The sequence below is a fragment of the Neovison vison genome, chromosome 2 (assembly GCF_020171115.1).
Source record: "Neovison vison isolate M4711 chromosome 2, ASM_NN_V1, whole genome shotgun sequence".
In the NCBI taxonomy this organism is placed as follows: Eukaryota; Metazoa; Chordata; class Mammalia; order Carnivora; family Mustelidae; genus Neogale; species Neogale vison.
Window position 1 is genome coordinate 179,196,377 of NC_058092.1, and position 23,815 is coordinate 179,220,191.

Here is a 23,815-nt window from a genome sequence, read left to right on the forward strand (position 1 = left end):
TGATGACTAAAATTAAAAGCATTTCTGAATGTCAGCTGTGGAATAGGAACTATACAAGATACAAAGCAGAATGAAACACGGCCATGACTTTCAAGGACCTAACAGAAGAGTTGAGGCTACACACTTCACATGGAGTGTGCGGAATGGAGAAATCATCAAGAGACCAGAATCCTAGAAACCAAGAGTAGGGAAGGTTTTGGTCTTGGAATCATTGTTTATTAGTATTGTGATCTTGGTCACAATTTCTTCTTTTTTTCTTTCAGGGAAGAAAAGGGTGGAATTTCATCTTTATTTATAGGACATTGTAAGATATGAGATTTCACATAGAAATAAGAAACCCACTGAGCTGAGAAGCTTTATACATCCGTATGTACAGTTTGGAACTGTTCAAGTATACTTTCTTTGTAAAACGTGTGACATTTACAAAATACACTTAAAAATAGTTCTTAATAAAGAGACAGTAAGACAAGCTTATGCCAACACAGTACACAACAAACAACTTGATGCCTGAGCTGTACAATGTAGAAGTTTAAAGCTCCCAGGAGTAACATCCCGGACTTGGAATGGATAGTCTTCAGGGGTTGTTTGTGGCACAACATTTCGATCTTCCTCTTCCTCTACAGAAAAATACTTCTCAATCCAATGTAATGAAACTTTGCATACAGATTCATGTTCATGGTTTTGTAGAGCTTCCCTTTTGTCCAAACCTCTACATTCTTCTTCAATCATTATACGACATTTCTCAGTTTTGCCCAGTTTCTCAGCAACTTGAAATGTTGGAAATGGCATCCAGAATAACCAGAATAATTCTGAGATCTGTCACAGTGAAGAGGTTCACCAATGAATCTATTATGCCACAATGAACAAAGTATACAGTCTGTCCAATTATTCTGCCCCCTGTATAGTTGGACACAGCCCAGACAGCTTCTTTTTGTGTCCTAAAGTCTGCCTGAGACAAAAAACCAAGGAGGAATGGGACTAATCCATGATTTACACCTTGCTGTATCTGGTCCTGGAGACCAGATGTGATGGTTGATGTGATCCGCATAGCTTCCTTCTGAATATTAGCTTTGGAGTTCGTTGGCAGGCTGGGAAAGGCAGCTAGTGCTCCAGCATCTGTTGCAAACTAAGTCTGCTCCTCTATCCCAGTGACAGTATTTCCTATGGCTCTTAGTGCAGAAATCACAATGGGTAATTCAGCAGCCCCTTGAAGCTTCACAAGTTGGGACTCAACTCCGTTTTCATGAACCATTTCAGTTCATTTGGACCATCAGTAAGTTAGGAAATCACCCAGCAGGTTTCTGCTGTTATTTCTGGATCATCACGATGCAGGAAGCAAACTGAGGAAGGAGGAAGGATCTTCTCGACAGAATCTAACGGGGCTGCAGGATTCTTGTTGCAAAGATTTGACAGTGTCCATGTAGTTATGAAACTAGCCACATGATAAAGATGACATGGGAAAACATATTTTTGGAGTATATTCAAAATGGAGGAAAGTATTAGGAATTGTGGGGTTACTGTATTAATTTCATCCAATTTAGGGACTAGAAGATGAGATAAGACATACCTGGTATTCCAGGTATTTTAGAAAATTAAAATGCATTAGTAAATAACTTGGTGGAATTTTAGGAGCAAAGTTGCATGTGTACATACAAAGTATCTATTTAGACATTATAATGTCCTGAGAACTTCCACTTTACATCAAGTTTATTACTTACTTCTTTAAAGTACATATATTAGTTTATTGAACTACATCTGAGATGGTATGTTCTGGTAGAGGCTGTATTACACAAGTATGCCTTATATTTGAAGCATATCCTTGTCCTCAGCCAGTATGAGGTTTTAAAAATGCTCCAGGAAATAGCCATAGGGAATCAAATTCATGCATTTCTTATTAGTGATTGTTATTATTTAGATAATAGAATACTGGACCATGTTTCTACATTTATTTGGAGAACTCTACTCATTTCAGATATGAATATCATCTTTAATTAATTAAAGATATCTGAGATAAAAACATAGCATAATACAGTATCTATTGTGTACCCAGAAAATTAGCTTGAAAGAAACCTCTTTGGAACACATTTTTTAAATGTTGAAAACGTTATTTGGGTCCATGTTTCACACTCAAGTCACTCCTACAAATTCTATGTCAATTTGTATCCTTGGTCTCTAATCTTAGGTCTACTTCTTGGTAGACAATACAGATGGGGGCACTTGTTACATTTTCAAACATGGTACAAAATATCATCATCATTACATCTTATTATACTCTTTTACAGAAAGCTTTTAATGGAAGATAGTATGATTTTTCACATATTGATCCCCGCAACTCTTTTTTCTTCGGAATTTAATAATAATCCTCTTGCTCTGAAGGTGTTTTTAGTTCAGGTTGCTACAACCAAATACCACAGGCCAGGTGGCTTATAAGTAACAGACTTCTTTCTCACAGTTCTAAAGGCTGCAAGTCTAAGAACAGGGTGGTGTCATGGTTGGGTTCTGGTGAAAACCTACATCTGGTTACAGATGGATATTTTCTCATTGTGTCCTTACATGACAGAGAGAGAGAGGGGGTAAGAGAGGTCTCTCTGGGGTCTCTTATAAGGGTGCTAATTCCATTCATGAAGTGAACAATCTCATGACTTACTAACCTTCCAAATGTTCTACCTCCTATTGACATCACATAGGGGTTAAGATTTCAACATATCAGTTATGGGGGAGCCTAACAGAAGGCTATTAAATGACTAGCACTAGAGCTATGGAGTCAAAGTATCTGGGTTCTAATCACAGCTAATATATGTGATCTAGAATAACAGTTGTACCTACTTAAATTTCTGGTCATCCACCCTTAGTACCCAAGATATGGATTGGTCAAAGTACAAAGTTAAGAAATATAAGAGCATAATCCTTGAGTTTTGAAGTAAAATGGTGACACCAATATGTGTCTTCTACATGATTGCGGTATTGCTTTGGCATTATTTTTGATAGGGAAAGAGAAAGATCCGAGGACTTTTCAGTCAGGCATTTGTATTGCAACGGTTAAATAACCAATGAGGTAATGCTAGCAGCTATGATAGACAAATTACAAATCTTACAGCCTTACCCAATGTTTATTCTCACTCATGCCCCAGTGGAGGGTGAGTGTTAGCAGTCAGAAAGCTTCTTTCCAACATACCTTGGAACCTGGACTTTTTCCTCCTGTGACTAACTCTCTCTTTTCATTTAGCGTGATTTGGGGAAAGAAAGTAAAAAGAGGATTGTGCCAGTGGTTTTTATGGCTCAGAACTTGAAATAAAATACCCATATTTTCTTGACTGGAACTCAGTCATATGGCCAAAATTACCTGCAAGAGAAATATAATTCAACTATGTTTCAGGAATTAAAAAGAAACTCAAACTGAAAAAAAATAAAAGGTAGGAAATAAATTGGGGTTCCCGTAGGGCCTTCAGAGAGGTTCACAAACCAAATTTCCATTATTCAACTGATCCACAGAAGTTTTAACCTGTGTTAGTGAGTTAGCACTGGGCCATATTTAACAATCTCTGAAATATCTCCATCTGGATATTTCCATTTTCTGAGTGCAAAGGAATCTTGTTAAATAGTTGCAGATCACTTTGGGACATACAGAACAAAGATCCAGCATATGTCTACATTTTGAGTATGTCATTGATATTCCAAGATTCTTCCTGAAACTACCTGTCATTTAAGGGGCCCTTAGTCTATCAACTGATTCAGATCAAAGACTTTGATGGTCTGTTGTGGGTCTTGCAGCCCAGATCTAGGTATATAAAAATTTAACCATCCATTTCATTCCTACGGACCCCATGGTCGATCCACGAGAGCCAGAGATCCCCGTGGGTCAGGTTATTCTATCTGTGATGCTGTCCTTATTGTTATCACAGTAATCATGCTTATTTTATCTCTTGCAATTAAGTGCATGTCCTTGGTCTCTGACACGTTTGGATCTGCTCATTCCCAGTGAAGTCAGGAAACTGTTTCAAAATCAGCATTTCCCTCTAATATTCCTGGCCCATAAAAGTCTCCTGCTGAAGTGGTTTTCTCTGACAGAATGGATGACTGGAGAGGTACACTATGTCTGAGGTGCTGGAATGTTCTGTTTCTTGTTCTGGGTGACAATTATATAGATGTGTCCTGTTTGTGTCCACCTAACACTCATTGCTTCCACTGGTCTCTGATGCCTTTAAAAGCATGTATTTCTGAAATCTGTTGAGCATTTTGTTTAGCTGTTTGGTGGAGCATATTTTGGTGCAAGGCAACTACAGCTACAACTTTCTGCTAAAAATGTATACTCTGCTCTTAGCTCTGTAAAAAGTAATGATCCAAAATAATTTATCTTTGTAACTGAAAAACAAACAAACAAACAAATAAACAACTTTCTTTTACTCTGTAGCAATGTTTAAATTCCCAAGAGGCCCTCTGATGAACTCTCCATTACCCTCATCATTCTCTATATCCTTACCTTGTTTTACTTTTTTTTTTCAAAGCACTTTCACTGTCTTACAAAATACATGTTTATTTTTTCTCTATTTCTTTTCTAGATTATAAGCTGCAGGAGAACAGACAAATACTTTATTTTGCTTAGCGCTTTATTCTTAGCACCTAGACCAGTTTCTGGTTTATGGTAGTCACGCAATAAGTATTAAATAAATGAAGCCATGTTGTTACTTGTGTATGGATTTGTAAAAATTTCCTGTCACCAACAAGAAAGAATAATAATCTATTAGCTAGGATTCTACATTTTAATTTTAATTTTGCCTTTTTAATTAGTCATTAGTAAAGTAAATATTTCTGTTTGCTTGAATTTCACATGTCATTCCTTGTACTGACATTGATTCAGTCAAAACAATACTAACATGTTCTAACTGTAAATTATTAGCCAGATGTTGCCACAAATGGTATGATTTGGGGTCTTCACATGAAATGCAGAGTAACTTCTTCTTCCTCAAAAAAGCTGTATCATTTTCCTCACGAACTACTCATTTGCCATATATCAAATACTATCTGAAGCGTGCTTTTATTGTCTTGTGTAGTCAGTTCTCCTAGCATACTTGTTTTGAAAACACAAATTTATTCCAAAGTGATGGCTGTGTTAGGGAACAATTTGAACTTAACACAAATCTTGTGTTTTCTTTTGCATGATTTCTCAGATGAATGCAGAAAACTGCACACTGTTGAACCATTGAACCAAGCCATATGGTAATACACAAAGTGTGCGCATGCACACTCGCGTGTGTGCGCACACACACACATCCCTGAAACATCTACCAGATACCTCAGTTCAGAGTGTGTGTCATTTGGTAACTTCCCACATGATTGCAGATAACTTTCAGTCCACCATTTCACAATAATTCGCAAGCCACAACCCATTGAATGCCCACTTCCACAAGCAAATTTCAGGTTTTCTTTCAGGTCACGTGCCATATTTATTGTAATATATATTGGTATATATATGTAATATATACTTAAAATGTATATAAATATATATAACAATATATATTTTGTTATAAATTATATATAACAATATGTTATTATATATTATATTATATATTATATATATTAACATATATAATAACAATGTATAATTGATAACAGATTTCTACTAGCTTATCTGTTTTTACATCTTTCTTTTAACATGTTCCCAACACTTAACATTTTTGAGTATTGTGCCCTCACCCCAATTTCCCCATAAACCCTATGAGTTTTATTGTGCAAATTTTGTATAACATGAGGCTTTTTAGGAATGTCTGTGTCACATTCTAACAAAACTAGCTGTATTATTATTGCTCTAACATCTGTTTTCTCCGAGTCCTATAACAACAGCAGTTGGGTTCTCCAGGGCTAGACACTAAGGTGTAGCTGGGCTGGAACAAGCTTTTGGGGATCAACATCTAGGAAGGGAAGTAGGGAGAAGCACAAACAGGCCCAGAAAGGAGATAAACTGTGATGTAGGCTTAACAAAACTTCAGGAAAGACTTCTGAAAGGAGTATCGCTTGTCAGAGAGTATGTCCTCTGCTACACAGGAATGGTCACTCTTTATACCTCTGCTTTACTGAGTCACTGGAGGTGGATGTGGTTAAGGGTGAGACCCAGGCAAGGGGGTGCTCTGTATCTGAGGCCCTTTCTAAAGAAGCCAACGCCTGGGAATTGTCTGCTAACCAAAGTCCCTAGGGTTGAGTATTAAAACCTTTCTGGAAAGGAAATACTGCTTGAATTTATATCATATCCATATCAATAGGTATTTCTGGATTAATCTCATGATATTTTTTTTGTTCAAAAAAACTTTTTTTTTCTTTCTTTTATTTTTTTCTTTTTTATAAACATATATTTTTATCCCCAGGGGTACAGGTCTGTGAATCGCCAGGTTTACACACTTCACAGCACTCACCAAAGCACATACCCTCCCCAATGTCCATAACCCCACCCCCCTTCTCCCAACCCCCCTCCCCCCAGCAACCCTCAGTTTGTTTTGTGAGATTAAGAGTCACTTATGGTTTGTCTCCCTCCCAATCCCATCTTGTTTCATTGACAAAAACTTTTAATCTTGAAATAATGTTAGACTTACAAAAAGTTTGCAAAAATAGTACAGACAAGCCTAAATGCATTTTACTCCCCTCTCTCTGATGTTAATACCTTACATAGATCTGGTACGATGATCTCAATCAAGAAATTAATATGGATGCAATACTATTAATTCAATACAGGTCTTTTTCAAATTTTATCAGTTCTACTCATATACTTTATCTGGACAGAATCCAGTTTGGGATCCCACATTATATTTATTTGTCATGAAGTATGTTTTATTTTTTTACACATATGTCCATCTGTGTGAGATCCTTAAATTCAAATACCCCATACATAATATCCTAAATACTTAGCAAAGTGTTTGGTAGTATAATTATTAGATTAATAATTGTGGAATGAATAAACTCTGCAAATTTTCCAAAAACAGAACTTTGTTTAATCCCAATTTCTAGGATTATGCCCACAATTGGTCTTCAATTTGTTTATTTAGTAATTTGTTAAGCAATGAATGAAATTGAACTTTACATATTGGGTACCTCTCATGACACAAATGATACAAATTAAACAGAAAAGGAGCTGATTACTTTCTTATAACTTTTAAAAAATGTTACATTTATTATATGGTTTCACTTATTTGTGGAACATAAAGAATAGCATGGAAGACATTAGGAGAAGGGAAAAATGAAGGGGAAGAAAATGAAGTGGGAGACAAACCATGAGAGACTATGGACTCTGGGGAAAAAAACGGAAGGTTTTAGAAGGGAAGAAGTAGGGGGATGGGTGAACCTGGTGATTGTATTAAGGAGGGCATGGATTACAGGGAGCTTTGGGTGTTAAAAGCAAACAATTAATCAGGGAACAAACACTACATAAAAACTAATGATGTACTCTATGGTGACTAACATAACACAATTAAAAAAAACAAACAAAAAATCAAACATATTTAATATGCAAAAAATATGTTACATTTGAAATGGGGAAAGAATATAAATACAAAAGAAGATAGAGCAAACCATCAAAAATATTTAAGAAGATGGTACGGAATCTTATTTTGAGATGTGTGATTGGCATGGGTTAATAGGGAAAAGAAGGAGGTGATTTTTCAGATGATGATGTATAAATCCATAGATGTGTAAGATGGCAGAGGGATATAAGATGATAAGACAGAAAGCAGGATGGTATTTTTTTTTTCTTTTTAGAACCAACAGGCGGAGAAATTTATTAAGTACCTTTATCCATTTTATGAGTACTAAACAAAGCTTTAGAATGGTGAATTTATTTTTTTGGTCTTGTGTGAATTTTGCATGATAGAAACTTGCTGCTTGCTTACATTCATTCGTTCATACTTTGAATGACTAAGAAGTCCGTAATCTTATAAGCTAATTGCTTACTAGGATAGAAGGAAATGGATTTGTATATAATAATTCAGAGTGAAATATGGACTTATTTCTTAATCATGTGGCTACTATAGGAAAATATATAAGTAATTTTAAAAATCTGTAGTCTAAAACAGATTTGCTTAATAAATTAGTTTAAGAGAATTACATCTTTATTTGTTGATTTAGAATATTCTTCAGTTATTTATAGAATATATTCATGATGCCAATTATTTTGGGGGGTGAACAATTATGAATTACTTACTTTTTGTTTTACCAAGTACATAGCAATGTCTTTATTTTTACATTGGATTGCACAATTTCTTACCTGGCTAAGTACTTAGTTTTCTGATAACTCTCAAAATTTTGGATTCTGTTTATAAATGTCCAGATAGCTCTGTTTGTTTTTTTGTTTGTTTGTTTGTTTTCTTTTTTCTGGAGTGCAGTGGCTGAGAATGGAATGAGATTTTAGCTTAAGCCTGGTGTTGTCTTGGGTGAAAGGAATTAGTACACAGTGCAGAAAGAAGCTGAGTACTCAAGCAGCTACTTTCCTTCTCCCGAGACTTTAATTCTCTTTCAAATAATCAGTTGAGAAATGAGTGCCAAAGACTAACCAGCATAATATTTGGTGTTTTTCCCTTGTATTTTGAAACCCAAAAGCACAGCTTGTGAAAATAACCCAATAATGTTAAGATGTTTGTTGCATTTAAAAATTAGATCAGTTTGGGGCACCTGGGTGGCTCAGTGGGTTAAAGCCTCTGCCTTCGGCTCAGGGCATGATCCCAGGGTCCTGGGATCAAGCCCCACATCGGGCTCTGTGCTAGGCAGGGAGCCTGCTTCCCTTCCTCTCTCTCTGCCTCTCTCTCTGCCTACTTGTGATCTCTCTCTCTGTGTGTCAAATAAATAAATAAAATCTAAAAAAAAAAATTAGATCAGTTTTTAAATGCAACAAACGTCTTAACATTATTGGGCTATTTTCACAAGCTGTGCTTTTGGGTTTCAAAAAAAAATTAGATCAGTTTTTCATAATGAAAACATTTTTGGTACCAAAAGGCCCTCTCAAAATCACATTTTTAAAAAAAATGGTAATATGTATGAAGAGAATTTTGATGCATGTGAGGTTGTGTTACAGTCGTCTTGGAATTGGAATAAAATATATTCAAATATGCTTGATTTTAGAAGAAATGGAATATTTTCTCCACCTTCATCTCTACCTGTCACAAGGCAATTTAACCCAAGTTATGTGTCACTTTTTGTATGATTATGCATTTCTAAAAAATTATCTAAAAGGAAAGCAATTTCTCCCCAGCCTGTTATCTCATAAGACCTTGTCCATAATTCCTTTACTTCATTTTACCTTTTATTATCATTATTTGTATTTCAGCTTGTCTCACTATTAGGGCTTAAGTAATTTAAGGCAGAGACCATGGCTTGCTATTCTGTGACTCATCCACAACTTTGAGTATGGCTCCTAACAGGACAGACAGAAGGTGTTTGCTGACTGAATCTGGAACATGATCAAGGATGCATGATTACATTTTCTTAATATCATAAGCTTAATGTAGTGAACTACAAAAAAACAAAATATGTGTAACATATTTTGAAAATATCAAATTTTCAATTATTTCCACTATAAAAGGAATCATAACTTTGCAAGTCAGGTAGAATAAATGAAAAGTTAATAATATCGACCTAGTCAAAAAATAGGATCACTTCATGGGGAAGTGAAATTTGAATTTGCTTTTGAATAATGTATCAGATACAATTTAGGGAGTAGGGGCACATGGAAGAAATAGAGACTCTGGAGAAATCTGTGTTAAAAAACCCATTTAACCTGGGATTCCATTTCCTAATTTGTAAGATGGAGATTAATAGCACTTGCCCTACTTATATTACTGGGTGTTTTCAGGTTTAAGCGAAATAGTGAATTTGATAGTATTTTGCTTTAATTTTGAGTACACATGAAGTTAGTATTATTTAAAAATTTTAGCAGCTTTTTAGGCTATCAGAGAATCAGTAAACTAACATTTAAGAGCAAGTATGTTTTTCTCATAAATAAGAAATATATTATCCTTCCATATCTCATTCTTGATTTTACCATGTTCCAAGTTGTTAACATATCAAGAATTTTCCATTGTTTTGGAGTATAGCAGATAACCAACCCTTCAGATAAATGGTATGACTGTTTAGTCAACTTAAGTTATTGACTCTCATTACTATTCAATTCATTCATCACAACACCTATAGGATCTATACGCAACTTCCCCAGCAGTTAAGCAGGAGACCTAGGGACTTTAAGGACTGGTTAGAGAATGGTAACTGTGGTAGAAGAGAAATTGATCTGAAATAGGTTTAACTTCCCACTATAATACTATATAACCAGAAAACAGGATCTTACTATGCTTTTCAACCCTATTTTTTCACCATTATTCTTTTCACTGCAGTGCCTGAAATATAGAAGTTATCAAAATATTCTTTGCATGCTTGAATGAATAAAATGACTGGTTATTTGGTGATCTACTTATATAATGATGTTAAGCTAGAGATACCAGCATAACTCTCAAATGTAAGTGAATGTTTCCAAAATATTTAGGAGATAGCAGTCTATTCTATTTTTGTAGATAGGACTATAGAGCTATGCTATAGGGGGCAGGAAGAAACTTCTTGGAAAATGTCAATCATGAAACTTGGAAGACTATCCTAACCAAATTACCAGTCCTAAAGTAGAGTCATAGAACAGGCAAGTAGATTGATACTAGCCAAGGCAGACCTGAGCACAGAAGTGCATTATCATCAGGTTTGTGTCTACGTGTGGCAGCCACAGCTGTTTCTTCATCAGGCTTGCATTGGAGAGGTACTAACAGGACTGCAGCCTTTGGAACACAGCTTTATATCAGACATGTGTTCAGTTTTTTTATCAGTATTATTTTTTTATATATTGCCATTATTGTTACCTGTGGGTCCTTCCTGTTTCCAGCATTTTGTACTAAAGTATCAGTTGTAATGATACAATTTGCTCAATTGCTGAACTGCTGATAGCACCCTTATCAAATCTTTTTCCACTCGTGGAGACTTTTCTAATGCTTTATTAATCATAGACTATATCCTTTGATCCATGTTAATAATGAGGAAATGATTAATACTGGCTTATCTTTCCAAGTACTGACGATTTACCAGACATTGCTCTAAATATTTTAGCACCCTGTTTTTAATCTTCATAACCATTCTATGATTAGGTACTATTACAGTTTCGATTTTACAAGAAGGGAACTAAGGCAGAAAGAGGTTAATGGGCCTGCCAAAGTGCTCACAAGCAGGAAATGTTAAAGCTGTGCATTGGTCCCAGGTAGCCTGGTTTAGGGGCAATGAACTTAAACACTGTTACAACTGGATATTTGTTATAACACACACTTCATGGGATTAAAACTGTGTCGACCATGTACCCTTATAGGTTAAGATGAAGAATATAACTAAATAAACAAAGGAAGGTTTATGAAGGCAATAGGGATGAACTAGAAAAGAGCATGAAATAGAAAATTGAGGAGTTTTTTTTTTTTGAGGAGTTTTCTAAAATGAGAAATGTGAGAAACTACATACAGCTATTCTCAAACTTATATTGAACAGCTACCATATTTTGAGCACTATCCTTGGTGCTGGGATCATATTTCTATCAGCCGATGAATTGTGTAAATATAATTACTAAATAAAATATTTTTCATTAGAACATACTGTGATCTGCATAGACAATACTTCTGACAGCTAAAATTGCTTCCACATCTGCAGTTCCTGTGTGAAGTTGTAGAACCTCTGTCAGTGGCCATGGAGCTGTGCCACTTTCGTGACAGCTGACTCTGAGGAGCACAGATGACTAATGGTCTTCAGTTGCAGCACCTTCTTTGGATCCTTCACCATTCACACCTTTGACATGGTCCCTGTGGAGTGCTCCACGCCAGTGCCTGAGCATGGCAATGTTCTAGAGCCAATTCACTCTTGCTTGATGGGGGGGAGGGGTCCTTCCAAAAAGCAAATGGCCTTGTGGGGGGGAGTCCCTTTCAGCTTGGCCAAGACTTTCTTAGAATTTCATTGTCTTCTGGAGCTTTCATACTTAATTTTCCCCTCCTTCCTCAGGTTTCAGACCTACATCTTGATCTGGAGTCTCTCCCTACTTACTTCCCCTCCCTCATCTCCTTCCTCCCTTTTTCTCTTTCACTCTCACTCTCTTGCTCCCTCGCTCCCTCTCTCTCTTTCTTTCTCTTCCTTTCAATCACTCACTCAGGCATGTCCCTCAATATCTGAGACTTCTGATACGGTCCTGTCAGTTTCTCAATGGCACTGAACTGGCATGCTAGATAAAATTCATGAAGATTTTTTTGCAACAGGAATTCCATGATCTTTTGTATTATTATTGATGTGCCAATGAATTCAAAGAGAATTCCAACAAGCATATTTGAACGTATAAGGTTATTAAACAGACAATCATGGAGACATTACTTCCTTTAGCCTATTTAAAACAGTGAAGTGTCATATATACGAAGAAGAAACTACCTTTAAACAAGTCTTTTTTTTTTTTCTTGACACCAAGACTTTTACCCAAGGATAAAGTCAGCAAAAATATAAATATTTCAATTTAATTTATAAAAATATGTCTTTTACAGAGCGCAGCATACATTTTATCATATTACTAAGCATTAGAGTGACATTAAGCATTCGAGTGAAAAATCAGAGAACCACTTAGTCTTTATGATCACACAGTTCTGGTCTTCCACCATTTCTTCTTCAAAAACTCCATGCTCATCCTCAGTACTTCCCATTTATGGTCTCATCCACTGTCTAATTAATACCTGATTAAAATGCACACCTGCAGAACTTTACCATCACTCTGTGGCTCTTAACCTCTATTTCACCTGTTCTATTATGAAATTAAAAACACACAACTCTGGTAGCATATAAATGAAAATGACAGTAATAATCACTCTTAAGAATAAATTTATGTTATTTATTTTCTTAATAAGTGAGAATTTCTTTTCAGGCTTAGTGCTCATCTGAGTTTAAGAACTAGACATATCTTGGAATGAACCACATCCTTTTAATTTCCTATTTTCTTCCACTAATAAATCATAAAACATCTTATCAAACTTCTCTAGCTATTTTGAACCTTGCTGGTCATTTTTTTTTTTTTAATTTATTTATTTGACAGAGATCCCAAGTCGGCAGAGAGGCAGGCAGAGAGGGGGGAAGCAGGCTCCCTACGGAACAGACAGCCTGATGCGGGACTGGATTCCAGGACCCTGAGAACATGACCTGAGCTGAAGGCAGAGGCTTAACCCACTGAGCCACTCAGGCGCTCCCCTTGCTGGTCATTCTTATCAGGATTAATCTCTCCTATAACTATAACCCTTATGAATGCAAGGGTAAAAAAAATAATCAGGAGACATTGCTTATTTTTTGTTTGTTTCTTTTGCAAAATCCTATGGAATTTTATTGATAAACAACATTCAGTATGACATACAAAGTTGAGGAAAAGAAAGGATTCACGCTTGATTCTGTGAAAAAGTATTAATTGGAAAAACTTCATAAGCTCCAAATTTATATTAGCTTTCTAAGCCTTCTTACCAATATAATTGGGAGCATCCACATGTATGTATAGCATGGAAGGGACTAAAGGGGGATGATGGAGGAGTTTATTCAAAGGACAAACCACCAACATAAAGTTGAACACCAGTCAATCATCTCATACTTTTCATAATCCGAATCAGCCTCTCATTTTTGCAGATCTCGAGTTATCTAACTTTTATGTACCAGAGACCATAAAAACCAACCGGCAAGAAGGATGCACAAAATCACTGACAAAATTATGAAACATTTAGCTATAATTTTGGAAGCATTGAAAACAATCTGGAGCAAATGTTGGCATACTATGAATTGGAGGCCAAATCTACACTGCTGTCTGGTTCTGTAAACAACAAAGTTGTATTGGGACACAAACACACCCATTTATATAGGTGTTACCTATGGATGCTTTCACAGGAGCACAGAAGAGTTGAGCATTTGCAATGGAGCCATGTGGCCCTCAAAGCCCAACATATTTAGTATCTAGCCTGTTAAGGAAGAGTTTGCTGAGCCCCAGTCTAAAGACAGATGGTTAGGAATACAGTACATTCATAGCAGGAGAACATTCTCCTTACTTTTGAGGAATCTTTTTAATTAGAATTGTGTCATCATGTAAATATAAATATGCTTAACATCCTTAGCTATGTCAGAATAGCATATGTGAGGTTTGTTTCTATTTAAAATTGTTTGGTAATGTTTTATTTATTTATTTATTTATTTATTTATTTATTTGGCAGAGATCACAAGTAGGCAGAGAAGCAGGGAGAGAGAGAGAAAAGGAAGCAGGCTCCCCGCTGAGCAGAGAGCCTGATGCAGGGCTCAATCCCAGGGCCCTGGGATCATGAATTGAGCCCAAGGCAGAAGCTTCAACCCACTGAGCCACTCAGGCGCCCCTAAAATTGTTTGGTAATGTTTATGAAATTCTCTTATTTCTCAGGTAAAGTAGTTTCAATTACCTTTATTGTAAGCATCTGACACTGTAGATCACTTTTAGTTGAAAAAAATCAGCAAAATTGCCCCCTTCCAAGAAGCAAAATTGTGTACCAAGACTTCTACATTATTAAGACTTACTATTTTATCAGTTTGATGAATGAAGAGTTGAAATATCACTCCTTCACTGATTCGTGAGGCCTTTCCTTACAGGAGCATGGGCAGTTACCCCTCTAATTTCTCTGCCATGTTGCTTCCATAGATAGATTCTGTTAGCCGTTAAACTGAGTGTGATTGCGTGATAGTGCTTAAAATAATGTCTCTGTTCTATTAACACTATTGTTCCCTATATGTCTGATTCTTTACTGTGATTTGTTCTTTTGTTTGTTTAGAATTTTTCTATTAAAGAAAAAAGTCATACATCTACCCAAATCCCACTTGTTCCCTCTGGCCCTTCTGTCTTTCAAAGTGGTTGTATATCATTCTTACGTGTTTATGACAACACATTCTATTATTTTACATGTTTTCAATTTTATATTAATAGGATCACACTGGGCATGCATGTTTGCTGCAGGATTTTACACTCAATATTTATCTTTGTTAGAATATCTGCATCTAATTCATTCATTTTAAGTACATTAAAGTGACCAACACATTTTTAGCATTAGAGATTGTTTTAAGATCTTTAAAAATATTAAATCTTTTATTATGATTTAATTTAGTGTGATAAACTACTATATGACTAAGCCATTGCATTTATTCATCCTTTTACTGAGTAACAAACTGTTCCATTTATTTACTCTTTAACACATAGGCACAATGAATATCTTTATACATAACTATTTTCATGTGACTACAGAATTTTTCTAAAGTAGAATTACTCACTTGTAGAGTTTGCATCTTCAAAATGGCTAGATACTACTAAATACCGTCCTGAGCTGCTGTTCTACCAGTACCATAAAAAACTTGCTTTTCTTCCAGTCTTTCTCATTTCTCTTATTGTTAACAACAAATAATTCTTTTTTTTTTTAAAGATTTTATTTATTTATTTGTCAGAGAGAGAGATAGAGAGGGAGAGAGCAAGCACAGGCAGATGGAGGCAGAGGGAGAAGCAGGCTCCCCGCTGAGCAAGGAGCCCAATGCGGGACTCTATCCCAGGATGCCGGGATCATGACCTGAGCCAAAGGCAGCCGCTCAACCAACTGAGCCACCCAGGCATCCCCAAATAATTCTTTTAATATTACCATTTCTTCCTCTTCTGTGAGTTGTCTTTTTTAAATAATCTCTTCCTCATTTTTCTGTTGTGTTTTTTTTTCCAGCTGATGAAAGGAGCTTCAAAAATTACTTATATTAATTAATTGTCAGATATTTGTTTATATGAAAATACATGAAAACAGAGACCATTTTAGAACCACCTAAGCACCACTATTGTTCAACCTAAACCCAATGCATATCTGTTTTTGTCTGCGGATTATTTAATAAATTCACATCTGAGACAATTATTTTCCAGCACAGGGTGAGAGGCACTTAAAATTGCAATTTCTGAATAAAGGGTACTCGCAAGTAAGTCCTGCCTTTATCCCAGTTCCCTCTTTAGGGGCAATTTCCTAGTTGTGGTGTGGAAAAGTAGAATCAAATAAAGCATTCTGAGCTGAGAAGGCAGAGATTGGAATCTTGACTGCTACAACAGCTAGAGTTTGCAATCACTAGAGAGGAAGTGGTTGAGCAATGGGGATGCTGGGGGAGCGGGGTGGGGATGTGTAGGGGAGGCAGAAATCTGTGTGAAGGTTCCTACAGAGTCCTTGGCTGAGAGTAGAGTTGTGGTTTTTCCAGGCAAGGTCATGTGAAGTTACCAGCTGCTCCCAGTGTTTGAGAATAGAATAAAATAAATGTAAGTCAATCAGTGGTGTGGCATTTGAGTTCCAGCACAAGGAGGGTAGAGAGACCTTTGTAACTAACACCTGAGCATTTAATGGAGACCCAAGAAAGACCATGTTTTAGGAATAAGACCCATGCCCTAGCATAAAACCTACTTCAGACCCTCCCTAAATCCTAAAACATAGCTAAGGCAAGATATGTGGGGCAGTAAGAAATGGAAGTGTGAGCCCTAACATATTAGAGAAGCTTGGTAAACACCTAGTGCTTTCCACAAATCTGCCCTGACAGAACATAAAATCAAGCCTACACATATTCAAGAACATCAGCCACTAATTGACTATGAAAATGATCAATACTTTATAGAAAAAGAAAACAGAATGCAGTGTGTTTAATATAATGTGAGAATTTTAATGTCCAATATATAATTTAAATAACTAGACCTATAAATAAATAAGAATCATGATTCATAGCCAAGAAAAAATGTGATAAATAGAGACCCCAACATGGTCCAGATATTAGATTTAGCAGACAAGTTGAAAAAACAGTATTATAAACATATGCAATAGCTAAAGAAAAATATGATCTTTATAAGTAACCACACATAAAACCATAGCAGAGAAATCTACAAAATACAGCAAAGTGAAAATACTAAGTAAGGTTAACAACTGAAGTAAAAGTTCATAGTAGCCTTATAGCAGATTGGATTAGAGTTTTTTTAAGAATGGAAAGTCAATTTGATGATATATCAACAGAAATTATTCAATCAGGTAATTGGATTTATATAAGGATTTAATCAGATAATCCAATTGAAAAAAATGAAGAATAAAAGATTGAAGAAAATCAGTAGTCTTTAGTGGCCTGTAAGCCCTATTATATCAATAATTACATTAAATATATATGGACTACACTTTTCAATTTTAAGGCAGATTGTCAGCATTAAAAGACAAAACACAATTATCTGATATCTATTAGAGATGTGCTTTAATTTAATTTAATTTAATTAATTTATTTTTTTAAAGTAGGTTCCATACCTAGCGTGTAGCCAAATGTGGAGCTTGAACTCATGACCTTGAGATCAAGACCTGAACTGTGATCAAGAGTCATTTGCTTAACCTACGGAGCCACCCAGGTGCCCTAAGATGTTCTCTAAATATAAGGTTGGAAGTAACAGGAATATAAAAGCTATATCATGCAAACACTAAGCTTAAAAAGGGACATATTTCTATGTTAATACCAGACAAGTTAGGCTTCAAGACAATGAGTGCTATCAGAGATAAAGAAGGACATTGCACATCTAAAGAAACAAGTCATGGGCTCCTTGAAAATAGGTCAAAATGTAAGGAAGAATATTGGCTAGAGCTAAATAAAATTGTTAAAAAACATAGTCTTCCCCAGGTTCAACTGGATATGTATAGTACTTTTTAAAGAATCCCTTACTGCTGTATAAATAGAATAAGAACTATAACAATATCTTTCTTACTATAGGTTGTGGTTATATCATAATGAACTAAGGTCACATTTGCTTAGCTATTGTTGTACAGTATCTTACTTTATGGACTCATTCTACTTACAGATTGAATGAAAACTTAAATTAACATTTTAGGAATGTGAACTGTGTGAAAATAATCTAGAGGGAAAAGGTGTATGACTAATTGGACATGCCTTGCTTATATTTTTAAAGGAGTTATGGTTTTATTCAAAAGGTGTAACTGCGCCAGGAGCCCCCCACCCCCCAAAAAAATCAGGTTTAAAAAAAAAAGAAGCAAGCAATCAAGGAGACCTAACACTCCTAGGTATAATTTTACATGTAGCTTAATATATATGAAATAAAAACCAACCTTCCACAAAAGAGAAGTACAGACAAAGTGAGTATCACAGTTCATGATTTTAAGATAACTCTTTTGATATAAAAAAATTTTTTTGAAATAAAAAAATGAGGAAGGAATTTATCAAAGCTATCATCCAATCTCACTTAATTGATATTTACAGACCTCTACATGTAATAACTATTGACTATGTAATTTTTTTCAAATGCATAAGAAATGTTTATCAGGATAGATACTGTATATTAGGTCATAAAATGTCTTAATAAAAATGTTTAAATATAGCAGAATCAATTTTTGATAAGAAGGGGATTAAATTAGAAATCAAAACCTGGGAAATTTCCCAGTATTCAGAAATTACATAACTCCACATCTAATAAAATTCATAAGGCAAGAAAATTAGAAAATATTTTCAATTCGGTCATCATAAAGAGTAGTATTTTCTTTTTTTTTTTTTTTTTTTTTTTTTTTTTTATAGTTTAAAACAACGCTTTTTATTACCCTGTTGTTGTATAGGGTCAAGTAACCTTGTATAGGTCTCACTGAGTTAAGGCTGGGCACAGCTGCATTCCTTTCTGTGGGCTCTTTGGGGGAACCTTCCTTTTCCAGATTCTTGAGATGGCACATCTTCCTTGGCTTATGGTTCCTTTCCTCCATTTTTAAAGCCACAAGAGCAGAATGAGTCTTTATCACATGAAATATATTTCACCTTCTTTCCTGCACTCCTCTTGCTCTTTTAAGAACCCCTGTAATTGGGCACCTGGGTGGCTCAGTGGTTTAAAGCTTCTTCTGCCTTCGGCTCAGGTCATGATCTCAGGGTCCCGGGATCAAAGCCCGCATCAGGCCCTCCGCTCAGCAGGGAGCCCGCTTCCCCCTCTCTCTCTATCTGCCTCTCTGCCCACTTGTGATTTCTGTCAAACAAATAAACAAAATCCCAAAGAACCCCTGTAATTACACTGGGCCCACCTGTATACTCTAGGGCCCACTCTGTATACCTCTTTTAAGGTTAGCTGATTAGCAACTTTGACCCTATCTTTGACCCTATCTGTAACGTTAATTCCCCTTTGCTGTGTAAGGTAACATACTCACAGGTTCTGGAGACCAGAACATAGGCATCTTTGGGGAACTCGTATTCTGCATACCACAGTAAATAAGAAAATTCTCACCTATAGCATAGTATGTTCCTACTATTGAAGAACAGGATGGAGAACATGTGTTCTCCATTTCTTTTTATTTTATTTTTTTTACCAATAGAAGGAGAGGGAAAAAGATACTAGGCTGATTGGGAAATACTAATTTGGATTATACTATTTGCAGAAATATCTAGGCTGAAATTTTAAAATTTATCTTGCAGATCTTTTATTTTTTTTTAAGATTTTATTTATTTATTCGACAGAGGAGATTACAAGTGGGCAGAGAGGCAGCCAGAGAGAGAGAGAGAGAGAGGAGGAAGCAGGCTCCCCGCCGAGCAGAGAGCCCGATGCGGGACTCAATCCCAGGACCCCGAGATCATGACCTGAGCCGAAGGCAGCGGCCCAACCCACGGAGCCACCCAGGCGCCCCTATCTTGCATATCTTTTTTTTTTTTTTTCCCAATTTATTTATTTTCAGAAAAACAGTATTCATTATTTTTTCACCACACCCAGTGCTCCATGCAAGCTGTGCCCTCTATAATACCCACCACCTGGTACCCCAACCTCCCACCCCCCCGCCACTTCAAACCCCTCAGACTGTTTTTCAGAGTCCATAGTCTCTCATGGTTCACCTCCCCTTCCAATTTACCCAAATTCCCTACTACTTTTCAACAAAAGATTTGGGACAAAAGATTTTAAATCAGAAAAAAATATACTGTCATCCCTACCTGACCCAGAAATTAATTGAAAAGAAACATGGCACTAAATATAGGTTAAAACTAAAACTTTAAACTTCTACAGAGAAATGTGAAAGAGCATATTTGAAGAAATTAACCTGAAAGACTCCTGTGTTTCACATGAAGATAACTAACTCAGCCAACACTCCCACTGAGAATAATTATAAAAGGTGGTTCAAATTTTCAAAAGGTGCTCTTATATACCGTTGAATTCATTTTGGTAAAAGTGAAAGTTAATTCTATTTAAATTTATAGTTTTCCTACTAAGCCACGTGTTCTGTGAAAAACAATACAATTTGTTATCAAATCTTAGATTTGAGATGGAGAGTTATTGAGATGAATTTAGAAACATAATTATACAAGTTCCTGCCTGGAATTTACCTTCAGAGGGAACAAAATAAATGCTGTCTCACAGCGTAGAATAAAGCCTCTTGCTCAGTCTGAAAGTTATTTGATGATAAATGGTGAGACAAATGTATATATGTATACATACTTGTAATAATCTTTTAAAAAGTATTAAGATAAAATTGTGATGCCAATTTTGGATTATGTACACATTTTCTAGGTTCTTTAATTCTGATCAGGATTTTAAAAAGAATATTTCCTTTTAAAATGAACAGCACTTTCACTGAAAGTATCTCTGTCTCCAAGCCAAAGCAATTTGAAATAGTCTGTTTGATAAGCGTGTTTAGTGAGAAGAACCCAATTTCCTGGTTATGTTGCCTTTCAATTAATCAAAAAAAAAAGTCTCAGAAAAAAGATGATATATTTCTAAAATAGAATAAAGTAACAAAGAAAAGTTGGATCAATTACCATAGAGTCTCAGCAAGTTTCTAAAGGGAAATTCTTTATAATTAACTTTCCAACATTGATGTAATATACACACTTTCTAATTTATCCTCTTCCTTTCAAGAGCATATGCTCTATTCTCAAATCTATTATGAATGTATATATCCAGGATGATCCACTTTATTAACCTGAGGTAAACATAATCACATTTTCAAAGTTTTCTTTCTAAAAGATCTAACCTGCCCATACTAATAAGAAGTCCCATTTTCCCTTTTGTAGCTATCCCAGTCAGAAAGTAAAAAAAATATTCAAGAATCAAAGAACTTTACTCAGTCTATCATCTGTCTATCTATCTAATGAGTTGCTATTTTTATATGAATAATATTGACAAGTACCATAGGCTTTCAAAGAGAAGATGGTATTTCCCACAGTGAATATTGGTTGTAATTGGATCTCTTATATTGGAAAACACAGTTCAACCAATGTGATTACAAATAAACATTTATAAATAAACAGAATTTATTTGCAGAACTTGTCTTTCTAAAAATTTCAGGAAGCAGAAAGTATTTAATTTTTTTTTAGATTTTTTATTTAGTTCATTAATGCAACATTTGAAACAGGTATTAAATGTCTACTATTTACAAGGAACTTGGTTTTATAATATGGCACTTAGAAATTAAAATGATCCTAAAATGTACACCATAAAAATCTATCAATTTGATAAAGATTAGTAATTCCAGTTATTGGTATGAGCATTTTCTTGGAAATCTAAACTGTCTATCCTAAGGATGCATTTTTTTCTTTTTTTATTTAATTTTTCAGATTTTGATCACTATTTTAATAAACATGTAATAAAATATAGCATCACATTTATAGTACATCAAGTTTTTTTTTAATTCTATAAATTCATTTAGTACATATCCCTAAAAGAAATACTTCCTGGAGTAATCAATGTTCTGAACAACTAAATGAAAAAAACTTTAGTTAATGAAACTGTTAGCTCCGCTGAAATTTGGCAAAATAAAGAAATCTTTAAAGTGTTCTACCATTGTCAGCAATGTTAAGTCCACAGAAATAATATTTAGCTGTAGGGTTTTTGAACTAGTAGTCATTTCTTTGTTAATAGAAATTTGAAAATACACCCTTTCCACAAAAGTGAATTTATTTAGATGAATAATTTTTGCAATTTAGATACTGGTATTTAATGAGGCATGGGTTATAAAATTTAAAACACTTTAAAATCCCCACTTACAATTCACTCAGCCTGTTGTAAATGAAAGATTCCTGCTGGGATAGGTATTAAACCACTGTCTTTCAGCTCCAAACACACCTTTTATATACTTTGTGTTGTTGGGGCTGGGACTCTGGAAACTGCATTTCTCCTTTGCGAGACTGTTGAATTATGCCAGTATGCACTGGAGAGAGATCAGAGGCAGGAGGTGAGAGAAGAAATTGCTGGCTTTAGTTGTTTTTTCTTGTTCTAGCCACCCCAGTAAATGTCCACCCTATGAACAGCAATTGATTGTAATCTTCAACCTTTCCCCCTGCCAATTCCAGAATCAGGCTGTCCTACCCTCTAGAGGGACCAGCAGCGGCCTGGCAGTGAGCTCCTGAGATGGCGGATGGTAGAGCCCCAGAGCCAGCCCCATTTCCACTTCTCTGGTCTGATAACCTCTTTCCAGATCCCTGTTCCTAGGGGGTTGGAGCTGCTTCCTGAAGTTTCTATTTATGTGTTGCTTCATGTTTTCCTTTTGATTTTTTTAGCCTTTTCACATGTTTTAAATTTTTTTATTACTTTCTCTTTATATCATGTATTGCATATTTATATTAATTGTTATATATAATGTATTATCTGTTCAAATAGCTAGTGTAGTTTCTGAGAGAAAGAGAGAGAGAGAGACATTCATTTCAAGGAACTGGCTCATGCAGTGATGGAAGCTGGCAGGTCCAAAATCTGTGGAGTCATCTTGAGATCAGAAGACCTTTTACTGCAGTTTTAGTCTAAAGGCTGTCCAGTCCCCAAATTACCTCTTTCTTGAGGGTGGTCACTCTTTGTTATATTCAGGTCTTTATCTCTGGATGTGAGGCCCACCCACATTAGAGAGGAAAACTGCTTAACTAAGAGTCTGAGATTTAAATGTTAATTTCATTCAAAAACCACCTCACGGAAGCATCCAGAGTAATATTCAATCAAATAAATATCTGGACACCATGGCCCAGCCCAGTTGACCTATAACTAAACAGCTCAAGTAGCAAAGATTTCTTAGTTATGACAACAGAAGCATGATACACACACAAAAACTAAAATAAATAAATGAATTTCACAAAAATTAAGAACTTGTGTTCTTTAAAATTACACTGTTAAGACGATAAGCTATATTCTCAGAGAAAATATTTCTAAACTATATATTTGAGAAAGGAATTGTAGCCATAATTCTCCAAATTTAATAGTGCAAAAACAAATATTCCAATTAAAAAAGAAGTGGGGTGAAGATATTTAAACAGAAAGTTCAACAAAGACGATAGGCAGATGGTAAATAAGCATATGTAAAAGTTATTGGACAAATGCAAATTAAAACCACAATGATATAACACTACACACCCATTAGGATGACTAAATTTTTTTTTTTTTTAAGAAGTCCTTTACTGTGTGCCAATAAAGAATGTAGAGCAACTGGACCTTTCACAAATTGGTGGTTGAAATAGAAAATGACACAGAAACTTTCAAAAACAATTTGGTAGTTTCCTATGAAATTAAATATAACATTAACCTATGACAGAGCAAACCCATTCCAAGGTATCCAACAAAGTGAAATTAAACTAATGTTCATACAAAAACATGTAGTTGAATATTTAGTGAGATATATTCTTAAGAAACAAATGCTCATAAAAATCAGACTGGAAACAACTCCAGAGTCTCTATGGAAGTATAAATATGAAGTGTATAAACAAACTGGTGTATCCATACAATGAAATACTACTACTTGGGTAAAAA

At 35.3% G+C, this 23,815-nt stretch overlaps 1 pseudogene; it reads right to left on the reverse strand.

Annotated features, from left to right (window-relative positions):
* Positions 1-471: 471 nt before the first annotated feature.
* Positions 472-22,562, reverse strand: LOC122899249 (annotated as a pseudogene).
* Positions 22,563-23,815: the final 1,253 nt, after the last annotated feature.